Consider the following 13,476-nt stretch of genomic DNA (forward strand, 5'->3'; position numbering starts at 1 on the left):
ACAATTTTGAAGACTATTTCATTGCCGCTGCTTTGAAGTGATGGAGGGTTGTATCACACATTTATTTATTTTTTGAGATCTGCAATCTGTTGTGGGATACAGAGACAACCTGGTAAATTTTTGAAGATACAAGCTTGCCCTGGCTGACAAGTAACCTGAATGTGTCAGGTCAGCAAGTTGTAACATTGCACATAACTCTTGGACTTCGTTGACACACTTGTGTGCAATGGACATAACATTGGAAACTACTTTGGCTTTGTTCCCTGGTTGGCTCTTCTTCAAATGCAAATAGGTTAGATTTCTCCAGATAATGGGACTTCCCAAGCATTTTTGCCCAAAGCTCATTTGTGGAATAGAATTTGCATGGGCCAGAAAATGCTAGATGTTGTTTTGGTGACTTTGTAGGCTAACCACACCTCATGTAAATTTCAATGTTCCACTGACTCTGTTACCAGCTGCAGTCATTCTAAAGATCATTAATAATAGATAATAACTTCATTGCTGGCCTGCTACAGTTGCTTCAAACGTGAGTCTTCCAGCAGTTTATAAAATGGCATGTTCTTTGGGAGTGTGTAGAACTACTGTCTACATGATCTAGGAGTTAAACAGGATTGGTATAAGCATTGCCATTTTATAAGAAATCAGAAATCTTTGACAGAGGCTCTATCTTTAAGGTTAATATACTTTCCATTGGCATGGAAAGAGCGCTGAAGACCACTGTGTTCATGGTGTAAGCTTTGCACTGAGCAACTGAATGACACATAGTCAACAAAGTCATCAGTTTAGCAACTTTAGAGTGCCTCAAATCCTAGCTTTTGTCATCTTATGGATCACAGACAACATCATGTGTACCACTCTTTCTGTGTCGGCATCACGGACAAAGAATATTTCTATAACTCCTTAGGTAACATTCTGAGGAACATGACCAATGGTGATAAGCCCTAAATTCAGTGTTATTCAATGCACATATTGTGGTAGACAGTGATTCATGGCCAAAATGCCTCAATGCCATTGGGCGGTCAGCATCAATGATAAGGGACATTGCCTTCTTGAACTTTGTGCCTTAAATGAACTCTGTATCACCAAGTCTTTGGGTGTTACCTAAAAATTGAATTTATAATAAGAAGTTGCAATTAGCACAGTCTTCTGCTCCCACACTTAGTACATTACGGATCTCAATATCAACCACATTCTAGTCGCAGCACAATAAAGACATACTACTAGCAAATTTATGGTTCCAAATTGTTCCTAATTGCTATCCAAAGGTTTACTAAGAAGTGCCAATCCAGCTTGGAAGTCACTAAGCTCAATCATTTGTGAAGCAACAAAAATATCACTTGGTAAAGTCAGAATCCACAACAAGGACTGGTTGGAGACATACTTGACTCATTGTCATGTGTCACTGCTGCAAAGAGATGCACAACATGACACACAGTATAAACTTATCAGTTGAAACACTGCATGACCTGAAGGTATTTCAGATAATCTTGATAATATGGAAATAAACCAGTGGACTAACCTATGACAAGAAATCTAAACTGCTCATGACAAAGGAAATCCAATAACTTTGTATAAAGGGTTCAAGATGATGCATTAATCTTACCATCGCTAAAGCCTTTCTCAAACCAGCAGATGGTGATGTGCTGGGCTGAACATTACCATGAGCTGTACTCTTACAAGATGGCCATCTGCCAGTCCACGTTCAGTGCTCTCCCAGTTACCTGCCACGGATGAACTAGATGAAGAATTCTCCTCAGTTGAGCTTGAGAAGGTCATCGACTGCTTTGCAAACGGAAAGGCACTTGGTAAGGATGGAATCCCAGCCAAACTGCTCAAATGCATAAAGTCCCATCTGTTGCTGTATCTTCTGGAAAGCAAGCTTCATTTCACGGAAAATAAATGATGCAAAAATCATGATACCATACAAACAAAGGCAATAAAGAGGATGCACACAATGGAACATTTCACTCCATAGCATCTGGGGAAAGATCATACTCTGCTGGAGTCATATTTAGAAGATTCCATCAGTAAAGATCTTGGTAGACAGAATTATAATGAGGATGTACCTTTTTTTTCTCAGAAATTTGTTATGATTGAGACTTGAAGAGTCAATCACTCTAATTTTGTAGTCCATTTTCTGATGAAGGGTCTAGACCTGAAACATCAGCTTTTGGCTCCCAAGATGCTGCTTGGCCTGCTGTGTTCATCCAGCTCGACACTTTGTTATCATACAAGTAAAAATATCGTTTTTCAATTACTAAGGCGACCAGCTAAAAATATTGTCTACATAAAAAATATAAAACAACAAGAGCTACCAACCAGGCTTTTTAATAAAGACAGTTATTTATTATCAATACAAAAATCAGTAAAGATGCAATAATTGATTAACATGCACAGTCAGTAACATAGAAGTTTAAGTGCATATCTGCATAAATATTCCCAAAACAGAAAACACACAGGCACACAGATTCAAGAAAAAAAGAAGGGGAGAAAGGAAATAGAGCCAATGAATTATTTTAAAAGCAAAAGAATAAAATGTGGAAAATATCAGAATTTGTTTGCTCTGATGTTCTGCTGCATTGGCTAAGTTATTAATCAACATGGCTGTCTCTGAAGTCTTGAAGATACAGATTGCGCAGGAAACATATTTGTTCAAAAGAATAAATACAGTTCAGAGTTTTCTTTTCAGAAATGAAAAAGAACAATTGGTGAGGTTTCCTCCAGCTCAGTTTGTTCTTATCAGGCTTTGTTCCAACTGAGCCAGAAACGCATACCTCTCTCCAAGCCAGTCACTGGTGAAAACCACCTCAATCATCTACAGAACAATAAGCAGTAACCACCAGCCATGTGATTTAAAGAAAACTGGTTAAAATAATATCTTCCACTCCCCAGTTAACTACCATCTTTTAGTCAGACCTTTAAACCAGTTGGTTAACATCTTCTGGGAGTTTTCAAACCTCACTATATGGAAAATTTCTGTCACCCTATACTTTAAAATTACACCCTTTATTAATCAATTGAACTTGAGTGTATAAACATATATTTTGAACACTGCCCCCTGAGGAATGTCAGTACACAGTTTTCTCCTTCTAAAAACGGCTATTCATCAAACACAACGCCGATTCGTCCAATAGGCTTCAATTCTGAGTTAATTTCTTTCATTATGGGTTTTAATTAGGATGCTGGCAGGGGAGATGTTAATTTCTGTCTTTTGTAGAATTTTTGGATGTCATTGAGAACGGGGAGAGGCGCCAGTGATTGAGGGGAAAATAAAAAGGTACAACGTGACTTTTTAAAAATTTAATGAATGCAATATGCTATCAGTGAACTCTCCCAGCTGCTGTTATGACCAGTAGAGAGGTTGACTAGTATCTGGTTAATATCACAATAATAAACCATGGTGTTCTATCAACATGCCACAATTACAGTTTGCAATGGTGTCCTTAAGAACTTACCATGTAACAAAGCAATGTCAAATTCTATTCCAACATCACTTAAAATCGCAGGTTACTGAAATGTAAATGCTATTACCAAAATATCCAAAATTAGTATGAACCTTTCTGAGCTAAAAAATAAACCACACAATGAAGAATTTGTATAACATTCCTGGGTGATACGAACACAATTACAACATACTCGCATTGTTTATGAATTTGGTCACTGATTTGTTCTGGAATATATTCAGACTCTATATTGTTGCCAATGCACCATCTTTATTTGTTTGATATAGGATTGAGTACCATTTTAGAGTAGCTGTCCAAATTGAGATTACAAATAACTATATTCAATTAGTGAAGGTTTTGTCAATCTATTGCTGTGGAATAGAATTCTTTACATGATAAGGCATACTACTTTTTTTCTCTAACTGAGAACTTTATTGTTAATTTATAACAGATTGTTCATAAATATTCATAAGGATTCAGAATCCAGTTCATACTTGATAGACTAAACGTCTGGCTGCAACTCCTGACAGTGCATTTTACCATCTCTAACTTATCTAATAGTATGTACGAGTAACAAAGTAGGAGGATAAGTCAGCGCCCTAAGGAAAACATACTTCCCTTTGCGAAAGGCAGAAATTAGATTTATTTGAAGGGCTGATGGTGTTCAGAAGTCTTGAACCCACCTACTTAAGTGGTAACACCAAGCCCCCATTGGCAGCATTAAGAAGCATGTTAGTTAATATATCTTAAGATGTTGATTTACCTGCATTTTATGTGGGCAAGGAACAAGAAAATTTGAGAATGATGAAGAAATAATTATTCATGACTTATGTAGCCCTTTATTAAACATATTTCCATGTAGGACAAAATGAAGAAGCTGTGACATCCATTGTTTGAATAGTGTGTTATTTGTATCCAATAAAGTATGCCAAGAAATTGAAGTTTGGATATAAAGAAACAGCAGAACAAATTAAACACAGGAGGAATTTTTTAAAAATGTGACTACAAACTCAGAAGGAGGTGCATTGAACTTAAGGCTTGAAAGGCATGCAACTAGGTTATGTATCTGTATTTCAATGAGAGAATTCAGTATTTTTGCATCTAATCAATTCATTGGAGAATCAACAGCCACAGATACAGGAGCAGAAGGGTAAAGGAAAGAGTTGGATCGAGGTAAATAACATCCAAAACTGAAGTCAACATAAGAAATCATGACTGCTGTGTAGATGCTAAGAGTTTTTATTTCAGTATTTTGGATAGTTAGGAGTTTTAACAGTACTACCAAATGTCAATAACTCAAAAAAAACTTGCTCACTGACACTTTGGTTTTGTCAGGACTACTTAGCTTCCAACCGCATTTTAGCCCTGGTCCAGATATGGATGAAAAAGCTAAGCTCCAGAAGAGAAACGAGAGTAACTGCTCCTGACATCAATATCACACTTCACTAAATATTGTACCAAGAAGCCCTAAAAAGTGAAGTTTATGGGAATCATGACATAAAGGAAGATTGTTGTGGGTTTTGGCAAGTTAATCAGCTCAAACCTGGGATCGCTCTGCAAGTGTAACTCAAGATAACATCCCAGCTCCAAATATCTTCAGCTGCTTTATTAATACGTTTTCTCTCTATCTTGGGGTGAGGATATTTTCTAATGATAGCACAATGTTCAGCATCATTCTCAACTCTTCAAAAACGGAATCAGTTTTTGTTCACTTACACGGATCTGGGCAACATCCAAACATGCGATAAGTGGCAAGTAGCATTTGTGCCATACAAGTGCCAGTCAATGAACATTTCAAAAAGAGAGTCTGACTATCTTCCCTTGACATTATGATCATTTAATTCACCAGTATCAAAATTTTGTTATCAAAAGCCAGAAACTGAACAAGATTAGGCCAGATGATACAGTGTAGAAATGGAAGGCTTAACTTCATATAAATTAATGGCTTATTACATAGTGTTAGCAAGTTTATTGAATAGTCAATTGGAAATGAACAAAAATAAGAATAAGCCATAATTTTACCATAATTACTTTGATTTGATTCATGTTTTGATTTGTTGTTGTCATATGTACCCAAGTACAGTGAAAAGTTTCATTTGGTGAGCAGTTCGGGCAGAGCATAAGGGCATACAGATCATAGGGTGCTTTGACAAAGTGAGGCATACAAGATTACAGTTGCACAGGATGTGCACAAAAGCAAGGTCAACATTAGATTAGAAATTAGAGTGGTGCATTCAGCAGTCTAATAAACAGCAAGGAAGAAGCTGTTCTTGAAACTGTTGCTACATGTGTTTAAGCGTTGGTATCTTCTGCCTGGCAGAAGATGTTGGAAGAGAGTATTACTGGGGTGGGAGGGATCTTTTATGTTGGCAGCCTTTCCACGGTAATGAGGAATGTACATGGAGCCCGTGGATGGGGGGCTGGTTTTCGTGAAGTTCTGGCTGCAAACACAACAGTTTGTAGTTTCTTACAGTCCTGGGCAGAGCAGTTGCCATACCAAGTCGTTATGCACCCAGATAGAACACTTTCTATGGCGCATCTGTAAAAATTGGTGAGAGTCATTATGGGCATGCCAAATTTCCTGAGCCTTCTGAAGAAGAGGTGTTGTTATGCCTTCTCGATTGTTGCATTTATGTGGGAAGTCCAGGACAGATTGTTGGATTTCATCACTCCTAGGAACTTGACATCCTCAACTTTCCCCACCTCAGCTCCTTGATGTAGACAGAGAAGTGTCCTCCTCCTTTCTTCCTGAAGCCAACGATCAGTTCTTTAGTTTTGCTGACATTGAGAGATTGTTATCATAGCACCACAACACCAAGCATTCTACCTCCTTCCTGTATTCTGACTTTTTATTTTTTGATATCTGGCCTACAATGCTTGCGTCATCAGCAAACTTGTAGATGGTGTTTGGATGAAATTTGTCTACAGATTCGTGGGTGTGCAGGGAATACAGTAAGGGGTTGAGTATGCATCTATGCAGGATGCCAGTGTTGAGAATTATCATGTATGGGATGCTGTTGTCCATCTCCACAGATTGTAGCCTGTGGGTCAGGAGCTGAGGATTCAGTTGCGGAGGCTGGAGCTAAGACATAGGTCTCAGAGTTGAGATTTCTTTAGTTAGGATTATAGTGTTGAAAGCAGAGCAGTATTCAATTTGTAGGAACCTGACATAGGTATCCTTATTAACTAGATGTTCCAGGGCGAGGGAAATGGATCGACTGCAGAACTGTTTTGCCAGTCAGCAAACTCTAAGGGATTGAGGCAGGCTGGGAGGCTAAAGTTGATATGGGCTATGACTAACCTCTTGAAACATTTCATGATTACGGAGGTCAGAGCCACTGGGCAGTAGCCATTGAGGCAATTTGCATATGTATTCCTCAGTACTGGGATGATGACTGTCTTCTTGAAGCAGGTGGGGACTTCAGGTTCTGGCAAGGAGACGTTAAAGATGTCAGAGAATATTTCCACCAATTGATCTGTAAGGGATCTGAACGCACAGCTGGGGAATCTGTCAGGGTCAGATGCATTCCTTGGGTTCACTTTATAGGTTGTTGGGATATGGACGACCAGAACTGCTTTGTCAGACTAATATGTAATGTGAGACTGAACCTTAAAATAAAATCTCTTTTAGGATGATTCTCTGCAGAACAGTCATTAAATCTTTGGTCTAATGTTTCTCTGCTGGCTTCAAATGATTTTTCAGCTGAGCAGTGTCTATCAAATGTCAACCCTATATCAGGCTGCTCATTATGAACTCTCTGCCAAATGGAGGAAGAACCTTTCCACACCACCACCCTTCAATAACATGTCTTAATTTGTTTATTTGATTTCCAGAACAAAGGGACTCAAAACAATATCGACACAAAAACCGCTACCTGTTAGGGAAGACCTCAAAACACCCAGCAGCTGGCCTGTCATCCATCTAACCAAGGCATCAAGTTAACAATTGTCCAAATTGAGTAGACTGATACACAAACAGATAACTGTCTGGAATAATAATTTCTTTGAAATTATTCTCGCATATATACATGTATTATGTATCATCTGCAACACAAGAAATATGCCAGTAGCATTAATTATATTTAAAAATGACAGCCAGATGCGTAAACCAAGATGCTAAACTGTGTACAGTTTGAAATTCCATTGGAGGTATCCATTACTCATTGTAATTTTGACAGGAGAGGTGGAACGTTCAAGAATCATGGAATATTACAACACAGATTCGGGCAACCTAAGTGCCAGTATTACCAGCACATTTTAAATCTGTCAGAGGAAAATGTAATTTTTTTTTCAAATTTCAAAGATGATAGAAATTGCTAAAGCAAAAGTCTGTATGGATGGATTGAGGAAACTGCAGCTACATACTTGCACAACGTTCCAGCATTGCATCACAGTTAGACATTGAGCACTTCAAAAAGAATCTAAATTATCATCCCTTGTTTAAGAAGCATGAAGCTTTTGGCATCTGCCTGAAATACTTAATTCACTTTTCAAACAGAATATTGCTCAGTTTCTGACCCCAAATTGTTCAATAGAATAACCATGATTTGTAGTTTAGCATTGGCATTTACTTTATAATAACAAGCAAGGGAATTAGTCAAGGTGTTTTCTGATTAAGGAAAGAATTTCCATCCCATAATACCTTGTGTCCTACTGAGTATCAGAGACATACATGCATGCATGCATGCAGAGACAGTCAGATTTGTGGTTTCATCTGAGGGCTACCCTCAGCTGAGAGGAGAATCCTTTATGATAACCTCAGCTGGTGCAGGAATTGAACCTGTGCTGTTGGTACCACACTGTATTATAAACTAGCTGTTTAGCCAATTGAACTAACTGACCTCCACTGCAGTGTACAGAACAGCAGAGACTTCTTATAAAAATACTAAGTTCAAAGCTGTTCCTTTCTCCATACAAGTTCATTCTCAGAGAATTTTAAAAACAATGATTAGAAACTAAGTTTACTTCAGGATCTGAGCAGAAAACCAGTTTAAAAAAAAAGCTTGACTGCAGGGCGCAGACACATTTGCGCCAACACGAAGATCTCTCTGGTGATGCAATGTCAACACTTAATAACGTCAGAGATAGTAGGAACTGCCAATGCTGGAGAATCTGAGATAACAAGGCGTAGAGCTGGATGAACACAGCAGGCCAAGCAGCATCAGAGGAGCAGGAAAGCTGATGTTTCGGGTCTAGAAGAAACTTTTAAGCAAGAACAGCTATAAAAGTGGAGACGTAAAATGACAATAATACAATGCTTGTTTTCATTCCATAGCACTATAGCGTAACTTCTCTCAAAAGATGTAAATAATTCTTGGTGCAACATTTTAATACATCTTTATGATCTAGACTTGCTGGGTATATAGCTGAATAAAATTTTGTGTCCAGTTCATGATAGCACAGCAGTCCACGTAGTTTTACATTATAATGCTCACTTAATAGTGCAAAAAACATTTTGCTGAAAAATAATTAATGAACAAATCTACAGAGTTTTTATTTTCTAGTTTTTGTAGAAAATGATTGCAATGCTCCATTAAAATTTTAGAATTTACAAAGGACAAGTTTACCCTTTTAACCCAGTGCTTTCATTTCACATTTGCAAAAAGGAACGTTACACTTCAAAGAACAATTATATAATATAATGAGTTATGAAAATCCATGAAAAGAATTTGTAAATTTTTGATTCTTTTAAACTATTCTTTTTGAACAATAAATTAATTCCGCCAGTTTGTGAAAGACAGCCATGTAAGCTTGTAATGAGTCCTTGAGTACAATAGCTACCTTCTGTTCAAAAATAGAGTACTGTAGAGATTTCAAATGTTCTCACCGGATTTGATAACTACTCTGTTGTAGAGAGGCTGGCACTTCACAAGTAAAATTCTTGTCAGAATATCTTCCAGAACAGAAGAAAACTTTCCTGGAGTGAAGACTGGAACTGAAAAAAAAATCACAAATAGGGAGTAAGAGGTTAGACGTCAAGGAATCATTCTGCTGGCAAGTTCAAGGAAATCAATCAGGAAGCTTCAGAGTCAAGTTTCAGGAAATTATGAATAATTTCCAGCTAAAACTCCTCACAAAGCTCTGTCACCGGACTGTTAAAGTTGTAAGGAGCAGATTTTCTTGGCCAAACCATCCCACAATCATATGTGCTCCAAATATATCTAATTGCAAATATAGCTGGAGACCTGTAATATCACATCTGCTATAATAGTATTTCTTACAAACTTGGAAAAACTAAAAATTGCAGTCAAAGGCTTTTATTTATTCATGGGATGTGGACATTGCTGACTAGACCAGCATTTATTGCCCACCCCAGGGGACAGTTAAAAGTCAACCAAATTTTGGTGGGTCTGGAGTCACACATAGGCCAGACACAATACTGATGGCATGTGCTGAGGTAGGTAGTACGGATGGCAGTTTCCTTCCCTAAAGGACGTTAGTGAAGCAGGTGATGAACCAGAAAATCTAGCAAGAGATTCATGGTCATCATTAGACTCATAATTCCACCTTTTGTTGGAATTCAAATTCTACCATCTACTGTGATGGGATTTGAATCTGGATCCCCAGATTAAAAATCCAATGATAATACCAATAGGCTTTCACTACACCTTCCAATAATCAATACTACAGTTACATCTTTTCTTCGAAGACTTTTACTTCTCTAAATAGCAATCTGTCTAACTAAAAACCAAAAGAACTGTGGATGTTGTAAATCAAGAGCAAAAACAAAGTTGCTGGAAAAGCTCAGTAGGTCTGGCAGCATCTCTATAGGAAAAAACGGAGTTAACATTTCGGGTCTGGTGAACCTGCCTTGTGTATGTGATCTGTCTAACTAACATTCCTTATCTTAAATCTTTTGAATAGTACAGTACATGTAGCAATAAATTCTGTTAAACAGAAAAGTTTTCCCACACATCTGATGTCAAAATGAAAGTCTCCCACTTTTCACTGGCAAAATGTATAATTTCTCAATTTTCACCTGCTCGAGGCATAATACAGAGATAATGGGAACTGCAGATGCTGGAGAATCCGAGATAACAAAGTGTGGATCTGGATGAACACAGCAGGCCAAGCAGCATCTCAGGAGCACAAAAGCTGACGTTTTGGGCCTAGATCCTTCATCAGAGAGGGGGATGGGGGGAGGGAATTGGAATAAATAGGGAGGGGTGGAAGCGGACCGAAGATTGAGAGAAAACAAGATAGGTAGAGAGGAGAGTATAGGTGAGGAGGTAGGGAGGGGATAGGTCAGTCCAGGGAAGATGGACAGGTGAGGTGAGGTGGTAGGTAGGAATTGGGGGTGCGGCTTGAGGTGGGAGGAAGGGATGGGTGAGAGGAAGAACAGGTTAGAGAAGCAGAGACAGGCTGGGCTGGTTTTGGGATGCAGTTGGGGGAGGAGGGGAAGAACTGGGCTGGTTTTGGGATGCAGTGGGGGAAGGGGAGATTTTGAAGCTGGTGAAGTCCACATTGATACCATTAGGCTGCAGGGTTCCCAAGCGGAATATGAGTTGCTGTTCCTGCAACCTTTGGGTGGCATCATTGTGGCACTGCAGGAGGCCCATGATGGACATGTCGTCTGAGGAATGGGAGGGCGAGTTGAAATGGTTCGCGACTGGGAGGTGCAGTTGTTGTTGTCATAATACATATCTTTTTCCTCAAATAAAGTTGGTGCCTGTGACCTTAATAAATTCTTACCACCAGAACCATTGTTCAATAATGGATCACTTGTTCTTGTGGCAACTCAAAAGTATTGAAACTGTTGTCTTCTATTAGACTTAATTTGCTTTAGCTTTTAACTTTTCCCTTTTCTCACCTTAATTCTGCTTCACAGTGACCGTTGATTTCCCTGTGCCTCATGGTATTTGTTCATTATGGCATCGATGCCCATTGTGAGCTGTGTGTATTCCTTCTATTTTAACTGCAGGCCTTCTAAAACAGTTCAATTTCCTGGTTTGCTCTCATTTAATATGGATTTTTGTCTCTACTCAGTAAATGCCAGTATGCTTACTTCCTAGACAAGCCTCTCACTGAAAGTTCTCCTCTATTCCTTTCAGCTCACATTGCTTCTTCTGTATTTACTGGGTCTGTAGTAAAGGTGTAAACCTGCTGTTAATCTTTCCACAAGTTCCTGCTGACTGCACATTTGTTCAAGGGCTTGTAGCTGTTGACTGTCTGCATGAGTAATTAGTCCCACCTGGTATACAGGCATTTGAACAGTTTGATTAGAAAAATAGGGTACATTAAAAAACAAAAATAGTAAATTCCTTAAAGGTGAAAGCTGTTAGGCTTCTGGAAGTTTCCTCTGTTGGATCAAAGGGATCTTTTCACCATTGCACATTACAGGATTAAGCAAAGATATTTACCAAGGATAGTCAGGTTGCATTTATGATAAGAGCATAATCGCCCATTTCTCCACTTGCTTCGACATGTCTTAAGGGTCCCTTTGAATTACAATGGTACAATAACAATCATTAGTGTGCTTTAACAAGAAGTAGCTTGTATCTTAATAAGATGTAATTTATTGCATGATGGCAGTTAATTACAAGTTACTTTAACTAGTTAAAATATTGCTACTAAGCCTATTGGAAAATATAGATGATTTGGTGACAGGAGAAAAAAGTGTAGAGTTAAAAATCCACATTGAGAAGAGGGAAAACCACTAAATTAATAGCACACATGAACTCTCTTAGAAGGCTTGAAGTTGAAAAGAAAATGAATACAGACAGGACAGAATACATCTCTTAAAGCCATAGAAACATCACAAATGCTTAAATTATTAAAAGTGATAGGACAGTTTGAGAGAATAGTTAGTAAGATAATGATAAGAGCATAATCGCCCATTTCTCCTCTTGCTTTGACATGTCTTAAGGGTCCATTTGAATTACAATGGTGGAATAACAATCATTAGGGTGCTTTAACAAGAAGTAACATGTACCTTAATAAGATATAACAGTCTTCTAGGCTTTAATAGTAGAGACATAGAGTAAAAGAGCAGAAGGCTATGCCGCACTTACCTAATATGCTAATTTGGCCTTAGCTGGAATATTGCGTCCAATCCTGTACCCCACACTTTAGGGCTAATGTGAAAGCATTGCAAGGAATAAAGAAGGAGCTTCTGAAAATGGTTCTGGGAATGGAGAATTGCAGTTGTGAAGATAGATATGAAGATTGAGAAAATTAGTGAAGGTGTTGAGGAGAATTCAAAGATACGGTTTTAAGTTGTCAGTAAAAGATGCAAAGTAACATAGGAAAACTATTTTTCCCTCAACAACAGATTAGGATCTGCAATACACAGAGTGTGATAGAGACAGGTTAAATTGAAGCATTTGGAAGGAAATTAGATGGTTATTTGTGAAAGTGCTGAGTTATTAGGAGAAGGCAGGAGAATAGCGTTAAGTACACTACTCATTAGGAAATCTGACACAAAAACGATGAGTGATATGGCATCCTTTTGCACTGTAGAATTCTGTGATTCTCTGATGATAAAGCCACTTACATGTAATGATCAAGAACAGCTGACTGTCACATTACAGTGTTCTAACGCCTCTAAATTCATTGTTTGTCAGGAACCAGTGAGATGTACTCTGTGCATCTTTTCAATGAATGCTTTCTTCTCAAGTTCTGAATAGGTTGCGTAACTAGTTGTTTTGCTGAATTACTGGAGAACATTGTTCACTGCATTACATTAGAACTGACATTTGTGAAGTAACCATTAAACCTGTGGACATGGGGAAACAAAGAAGCACATCAATTTCTAAAGTGATATATTCTACTTGTTTGCTATATTTAGCAAAATAACAGTTAATACACATTTTTAGAAATATCCTCAGAACACATGGCTCATGATTGTCAAGCATCAGGTAAAGCATGATATGTAAATGTCATTATTAATCATGGTGACCCAGGAATACTTCGGTCAACCTTTGTGATAAGCCTACAATCCTTAAAATTTCTATAAAGTGCATTTTTTTTGTAAATGGTTCTCTCAGGAATATATTAAAATGTACTTTAAAATGTGATGATCTGCAAAAAGTGA

At 38.0% G+C, this 13,476-nt stretch overlaps 1 long non-coding RNA gene across 1 annotated transcript; it reads right to left on the reverse strand.

Moving 5' to 3' along the window:
- Positions 1 to 2,444: 2,444 nt before the first annotated feature.
- On the reverse strand, positions 2,445 to 12,903 carry LOC125461237 (uncharacterized). Its single transcript, XR_007249436.2, has 4 exons — positions 12,455 to 12,903; positions 11,804 to 11,881; positions 9,271 to 9,378; positions 2,445 to 8,645 (listed from the first exon to the last, which is right to left on the reverse strand). It is a non-coding gene; the product is annotated as an uncharacterized LOC125461237 (long non-coding RNA).
- Positions 12,904 to 13,476: the final 573 nt, after the last annotated feature.

The sequence above is a fragment of the Stegostoma tigrinum genome, chromosome 19 (assembly GCF_030684315.1).
Source record: "Stegostoma tigrinum isolate sSteTig4 chromosome 19, sSteTig4.hap1, whole genome shotgun sequence".
Taxonomy (NCBI): Eukaryota; Metazoa; Chordata; class Chondrichthyes; order Orectolobiformes; family Stegostomatidae; genus Stegostoma; species Stegostoma tigrinum.